General features: G+C 38.1%; 1 pseudogene; it reads left to right on the top strand.

Annotated features, from left to right (window-relative positions):
- Nucleotides 1–3928: 3928 nt before the first annotated feature.
- LOC121261833 lies at nucleotides 3929–7954 on the top strand (annotated as a pseudogene).
- The last annotated feature ends 239 nt before the right edge of the window (nucleotides 7955–8193 follow it).

The following is an 8193-nucleotide window of genomic DNA, read 5'->3' as shown; positions in this document are numbered from 1 at the left end:
AAAGGGATAAGTTGGTTGACACAAACATATATCGTTTTAGTGGGAGCTAAGATGAGATCTATTGAGAGGACTATGCATGGGTTACCCATCATCCATGTAGCCTATAATTAGTTAGATGCAAGATCCTCTTTGACGCCTTGGAGGCATGCAAAATGGAGGAATTCGGGTTAGATGCTTAAGGAGCGACTAGACTCAGATCTGTACGTTGTTGATATAGACATATACTTTTTGAGAAAGAGAAATCCACCGTAGCATGTGTTTCATACTATATGTACTTATACGACCATATGAGTAAGTGAGTAAAAGGTTCCATTTTTTCTCACTATGTGAGTCTTATTTTTAAAAAAATGTCATTTACTTTTGACTATGTCATGAGATGAAGGTTGTGATGTCTGCTACTTTGACATGTTGTCTATGGTCATGATTGATATGGTCTAAAGAGGCATTGTTGGGAAAACGGTTCGACCAAAATTGAGTGATATGAGTGCAAAAGGAAGACTCTTCGATATCTTCTCTTCGATAGTGTTTGCTGACGTCAAACAATGACGTTACATCTTGGTAGCGGCTAAAGGTTGTAAACACATTGAAATGATTTGAAGGTAGTCAAACATTGTTTTGAGATTTTTAACTCAAGAGGGTTTGAAAATACTTGATCTGATGCGATCGATTGAGTCTAGGATATGACAAGACACTTTAGGGATATTACTATGCTGGTATTCTCTGAGAGAGATTTGGTGTATGTACTCCCACCTTTCTACATATGTGCTTGGTGGTTGCATAGCCTATTTACTTGTATAAACAAGATTGAGAAACATTAGAGAGATGCAGACCTGGGGTCATGCCCACTGTGTGCGAGTGGGAGATGTTAGTAGGAGGGCAAGAGGGGCGCCCACGTGGGCTGACCCCAACCCTTCCCTTAAGCTTGTAGTAACGTATGGCATTAATGCTAACATACCGTTACGTATGGCATTAAGCCATACGTTACTTGACTTGTAACGGATGGCTTAATGCCATACGTTACATACCGTTGCAACTTGCAACATCTACAAAAATAATTGCAATGTAATGGCTGGCCTTCAAGGCTAGTCGTGTGGAGGAGGACTATCAATTGGTCTTTTGGAACGATCTGAATTACACAAAAGCTCTCTTTCTTTTTGTTTTCTCTTGATAAGATATTTAGGCTGTAGATTTGTTAGTGTTACTCTAGTTTTATACTACATAATACACTTCGCCACTAAAAGGAAACATTTGGAATTTGTCAATCTAAAGAAACTTGAGCAATTTTATAAGCTAAACTTGAGGTATTTTTTTCCGTTGTCATTTCTAACATACGTCTTTAGAGAGGTAAGAACTCCATTGGTTCTGTATTTTCACTTTTCGTTTCATCGTAAAAGAGCTAAAAACTCGAGGGCAATGAAAGAGAGGGAGGGAAATGGAATGAGGGATCACTAAACGGGACGTTTCGATTTTTTGCCACATCAGCCGATGTTTGCACCGCACTTATACAAAGCGATTGTGACGCCTCGACTCCCACGTACAAAAATAAGGGAATCATGGCGTCAGGATGATGACAACACGGGTCACGCATCCCAACGAAATGTGCTCAAGTGTGTGCAACATGCAAAAGTGCACAATAAAAATCGCAGCGGATAATATAAATAAGTCATCTAAGTACCAGAAATTTAAATACAAATATTCAAAACAAATTACCTTTAAAGAGTTATACAGTTATCCCAAATATATTACAAAGGCAACACATAAATTGATAAAAAAAGACGAAACTTAATAAACAGGAGCAATCCCAGATCACTCCACCAGCGGAGCCAGGCTAAGGCTCGTCATCCTCATCTGTATCAAAATCTGCGATACCATAAAATGGTATCACAGGTAAGTATAAACCAAACAACTCTCGGAATAAAAACATATTAATGCAACTAACATGCATTCATACGACAAAATTCACTTAGCCATAAAATACCATTTTTCCCCAAAAATGATTATTTCCAACATACGCCAAAATCTCATTTTGGCCCAAAAACATGGTCTGTCATTTTTCCAGAAAATGATTCACACAAAACAAACCATTTATCGGATACTGTAGGCGGGAATCGCAGGCGGGACTCTACCACCGTCCCTACTTACCACCATCCCTAGCGCGTGCACCGTAGGCGGGAATTACAGGCTGGACACAACCACCATCCCTACCGCGTGCACCGTAGGCGGGAATCACAGACGGGACTCTACCACCATCCCTACAGTTCCTTTCCACACAATAAATACTTATCACACATCATGAATATTTATTAGAACACTGTAGGGGGAATCACAGGCGGGACTCTACCACCGTCTCTGCTTACCACCATCCCTACCGCATGCACCGTAGGCGGGAATCACAGGCGAGACTCTACCACCATCCCTACAGTCTCTTTTCCTTTTTCTCAAACCAGTCAATCTAGTCATTTCAAACACACTCAAATCATTTCACATGAAAATTCAATTTTCAGATAAACACATGATGAACATGTATGCAATCATGTGAAAACCTAATTTTCATTTACAAACATGAACATGCGTGCAAATATGCCATATACATGAAACAACACCACAATAACCAACAATTCACAATACCAACCAAACACACAACTCCGTCCATAATCCATCTGACCCCCGAACTCCTCGGTCTCAGTCCGACATGTCCAACCAGATCACAATAATATGTGTTAGTGCAAAAATACATTTAAATCACGAAAGTTCTTTAGAAAAATACTTACAACGCTATAATATGATTTTCGAAGGATTACGGAGGTGCAAGAAGTGGTGACTCAGCAACGTAACAATGTAAAATACACTGTGGTCATGGGTCTCAAATACCCACCTTTCAACAGAGACAAACTAAGACCCGAAATTGATAGGGTAGGGCCTAGAGAGGTCGGCGAAGCCAATGGTGGTGGTGGTTTGCCGTGGGTGGCGGCGCAAAGGGTGGTTTTAAGGCCAAAAAGTCTGAAACGGAGATGGGCTTGGTTGTGCTTCACCGGTGACGGATCGGAACCGGGGTTGGGTCCATTGGGTTGCCAAGAGGTCGGGAATGAAGTGGTGAAGAGATGGTGGCCGGAGGTGGCGCGACTGCGGCGCGCGAAGGAAGAGAAGGCCGCGGCTAGGTGTTGCACGTGGAGGCTATCGGCGGCGAGATAGGGGCTAGGATTTTGGAGGTGTGGTCGCCGGCCGATGGGGTGGTGAACGGAAGGGGCGGTGTTGGTCACGGGCGGCTCACGGCGGTGGGCTGGGTGGAGGAGAAATCGGACGGGAGAGAGGGAGGGGGTGCGTTGCGCGAGAGAAAGAAGAGCAGAGGAAGAAAAAGAAAAGGGGAAGAAAGAAAAGAAAGGGAAAAGAAAAAGAGAAAAAGAAAAGTGGAGAAAAGAAATGAGGTCCAATCCTCACCTCTTGGGTCACAAAAATAATTCAACGAAAATGATTTTAAAACAGCAAATCAATTAAAATAAATTAAACGTAATGATACAATGAAAATAAAATAATTAAATCTCACAATCAATTAATTTAAAAGAAGAACAATTTAAATGTACAATAATAAATAAATATTAAAAAAACATAATAATTTAATTTTTTACAATTTAAAGATCATAAAATAACCTATTTAAAATATTTGATAATTATAAAATAAGAGAATAAAATTTTAAATTATTAAAAATAATTTTTCAATAAAAATACACTAAAATAGCGAATATTACATCATATTGAAAAATGCAAAGAGAACGGAAAGTGAAAGACGGAGCAAGGAGCAATCGAAGACATGTAGCCAAGTAGACGTGTAGTAGAAAGAACTGACTCAGTCAGTAAAGCCATCTCCTGCTCAACACCCCCAAATTCTTGCCTTTCCTTTTCTTTCTACGGGTAGTAGAAAGAACCCAAATTCTCTAAGGCTCTTCTGCTGCTTTGCCTTTGATTCCACCCCGGTCGATCTCTGTCTGAAATTTTATTCCTGTCAAGTCTGCTCGATAAAGGTACGACACAATTGTTTGGTTTTTATGTCACTTTTTATGAATTTTGATCTGGAGTTTGATTGAATGGATGTTGTGTGCTGGTGTTAAGGCTTGGTTAGGTGTAGAGAGGATAGTTTGATTTTCGCAATTTACTTTATTTTTTCTTCCCCGTGGGGTTTGATAACGCATATTATTGTTGTTGTTGTTGTTGCTGCTGCTATAATTGTTGTTGTTGTTGTTGTTATTATTATTATTGTTATTATTCTATGTTTGCTGGGCCAATGAGTATTTCATGTGGTATTGGTACGTTGATATTTTTCAAGGTGCATGGGAATTTATGGTTTCTTTGTTTTGCGTTGTACCATTTGTTTTATTTTCAAGGTGCCACGCGTGTGTTTATTTGTTTTTGAATTTAGAGTATTAAATAGGTCTTAAATGATGTAGTGTTGAGATGATCCGTGGAAGAGACTTAAGGCACGAAAGAGATGGAATTTAAGCATGGAAGGATGATTTACTTGTATAAATTTCAGCACACCTTTTGTTTCTCATAAGATTTCACTTTCAAAGACTCAATGTTGAAATTGCTTGGGTGTGGAACAATCTTGGTTTCAGGGTTTTGTTTTGTGGATTGAATTTGCAATTTCTGATGCTGAAAAGATAAGGAGACCTTTTCCTTTCCTTCTCAGTTGGGAAATGTTGGAGGGTGTTACAAAATTTGCTGGAATAATAGATCTTTACAAACATGACAACAACTTTTATGATTTGTCACTAGTGTTTTACCAGAAACTAGATGAGGATACCAACATGTCAGTTGATAGTTTTGTAGTTTGCAAACAAGTAATGGTGGAGGGTCTATTGCAATGTTTATAGATAACAGCAGCGTTGGATCCAATGATTCTCATACTCACATTTTGAACCACCAAGGCTTGCAGAGTCATGCTAACGACAATTACTCTATGCAAGAGTGTCAATCATCAAGAAAGAGTCACACATGCTCTAGGTGACGATGCACTAGCCCGAGCTTTAATGGACAGCAATTCCCCTGCTAAGGGGTTTGAGAGTTTTGGTGAGTGGACAATTGATTTAAGGAAGCTTAATATGGGTGAGGCTTTTGCACAAGGGGCTTTTGGAAAACTGTACAGAGGTACTTACAAAGGTGAAAATGTTGCCATCAAGATCTTGGAGAGGCCCAAAAATGATCCAGGAAAGGCTCAGGTGATGGAACAACAATTTCAGCAGGAAGTGATGGTGCTGGCTACACTTAAGCATCCAAATATAGTTCATTTTATCGGTGCATGCCGAAAGCCGATGCTTTGGTGCATTGTGACAAAGTATGCAAAAGGGAGTTCAGTCCGACAATTCCTAACAAAGCTCCAAAACGGATCAGTTCCATTGAAATTAGCTGTCAAACAAGCCTTGGATGTAGCAAGGGGGCTGGCATATGTTCATCGGCTTGGTTTGATTCACAGGACTTAAAATCTGACAACCTCTTGATTTTCACTAACAAATCAATAAAAATTGCTGACTTTGGGGTTGCTCGGATAGAAGTGCAGAATGAAGAAATGACTCCAGAGACGGGGACTTACTGCTGGATGGCTCCGTAAGACTTTTGACTCTATGGCTTCTAAGATTCCTTTTCTTTATTGGTCTGATTTCATTATTTTTTTTGCAAGCCAATTTTATGATTCATTGTTTGTCCCCTAGTAATCTTTTTTGGATGTCTTTGGCTTTCTTATACAAGATTGTTCTTTGTCCATATTGTTTTGATATTCAAGTGGCTCAGTTGGTGAGGTGCTTTCTTTGCATGCAACAGGTATGGGGTTCGGAAAAAAAATTATTAACCTTTTTATCAGAAGATAAAAAGATGTTTCCCTGCCCATTTAATGCTTTGGTTTGTCAGTCAAAGTTGTTTTTAATGCATTGTGAATTAGAAATGAAGTTTTATCCAACATTTAATGTGATGAAGTTCAGTCTATTAAAGTACTCAACTTTGTTTTTCTTTTGATAAGTAAAAATTTATTAATATCAATAAGTGTAGCCAAGTATACTGAATGTATTGAAGTACTCAACTTCATAACTAAAGTTTTACAAAATGTGATACGAATACCTCACATATTTGAGTTGTGCCTTTTGCGCTTATCAATAAAGAATATCATTTACAAAAAAACGTGATATGAAGTTTTATATTTTTTTCTCTCTTACTTATCATAAAAAGTTTTATAATTTTTTTTTTTTAAAAGATAAGTTGATCTTATCATACTTAGGTCATGGCATCATGTTGTTGTACTTGAGGATAAACAACAAATATTGACGTGCAAAGGAATTTTGAGCGACAACAAATAAATGCATAAAAAACTAATCTTAATGTACTTCTGATTAGTGCTGCATTGTAAATTAGGGACAACTTTCTTTCGAGTTCAGAAACTTTACTTGCAAGAATTGGTATGCTGTGGCCGCTCCTCTTAAGATCGTTAAAATAGAGTAACGATGTACTTATAACTCTTTTAAAACGTTGAGGGCAATTATGTAAAATTGAAATATTCAAATCAAGAAAAAGTTAACGTTTTTAATGAGGTGGCACCAATGGCATCACATTGGTTCGTTGTAGAAGAGTTGGAGGTCTATAATTTTCTTTTAAAAAAATAACAAAACTTACTAAACAAAATTGCTTTGCGATGGATGTTGCTAACAACCAAAAGATCTGTCTGATTCGATTGAACCCTAATCAAAGAAGCTTTATATGGAATTTGGACCAGATGGGGTTATCGCCGTGAAGTTCTGTTAGTGTATATCCTTTATAGAGCATCAAATTTGTTTTTGATTATGGGCCATAAGTTTTCTATTCATCTCGATGGATATTGGAGATTGAATTGTATCAGGTTTTGCTAATCTGCTTTTAAGTCAATCAGATGGGGTTGTCACTGATAAACTTTTCTAAATATGCATTGGTTGGTGGATTGGTATACATTTTCTATTCTTCTTGTTTTACCCAGCTCCAAAGTCATATTTCTGTCCGATGTAATCATGGAACCAAACTCCGTATTAGTCTGGTGACATAGTCGGATTGAACATTCTGGGAATTGATGGGTTTCTATTTGCTGAAATTTACATCATATGCATACTTTCATTGGAATTAATTGGATATTACTAATGATTTTCATCTGTGGAACTTTATGCATAGAATTGATCTTCCTTTCATTTATTTTTACTCTTCTAGCCATTCCCTATTTCTTAGTCTTTACTGTCTCATAAATAAGTCAAATGGAACTTGTGCTGATGATCAACTTAATCTAGTTTCTGCAGTTTTATGGAACATCCTAACAATGTTGCTTTGATGGATGGTTTGGCGTTTCTTGTTCAGAAAACCTACTGGTCCCAAAAAAAAAAAAAAAAAAAAAAAACTCCTGTTCAGAAAATGACCCCTCTGCTAATGCCTTCTCGATTTTCTTTATCTATTGAAACTGAACTTTTCACTTTGGGGGACTCGAGTGCATTATTTTCTTATCTGGCAATGTAGGGAGATGATCCAGCACAGGCCATACATACAAAAAGTAGATGTCTATAGTTTTGGGATGGTTCTCTGGGAATTAATTACAGGAATGCTTCCGTTCCAAAACATTACAGCATTGCAGGCAACATTTGCAGTCGTTAACAAGGGTGTTGGTCCGATTTTTCCTAATGACTACTTACCCGTTCTCAACGAGATCATGACCCGATGCTGGGACGCCATTCCTGATATCAGGCCTCCCTTCACAGAAGTTATCAGAATGCAGAGACATAAATAATTATAACTGTCCGCAAGACCTGTTTCAGATGTTGCGTGACCCAACCAATGACAGTGGACAGTGGAAAACTAATCCCAGAAAAATATTGAATGAGAAAGAGTCATGAGAGTGTATGGTGCAAAGAAAAAATTGGAAAAGAAGAAAAAGAGTCAAAAGAAAAAAAATGGGTTTTTTTTCGTGCTTCTGATAGTAAAGGGGAAAGATAAAGGAAAAGAAAAAGGTGACTTACCAGGATGTTTGTGCACTCAAAAGTATCAGTTGTGTTTTGGTGGAACCACAAGAAAACCCAAGAAGGAAAATAAAACCACAATAAAGGAAAAGAAAAAGGTGAAAAACGAGGATGACAAGAAAATGATGGCCACGCCGACGCGTTATGGCATTTTGCAATTGAGATGTGCAACGGACCAATT

This window comes from Juglans microcarpa x Juglans regia, chromosome 4S (genome assembly GCF_004785595.1).
Source record: "Juglans microcarpa x Juglans regia isolate MS1-56 chromosome 4S, Jm3101_v1.0, whole genome shotgun sequence".
NCBI classification, from domain to species: Eukaryota; Viridiplantae; Streptophyta; class Magnoliopsida; order Fagales; family Juglandaceae; genus Juglans; species Juglans microcarpa x Juglans regia.
Note: the sequence above shows the minus strand (reverse complement) of the source record. Positions and strands in the feature narration are given on the sequence as shown.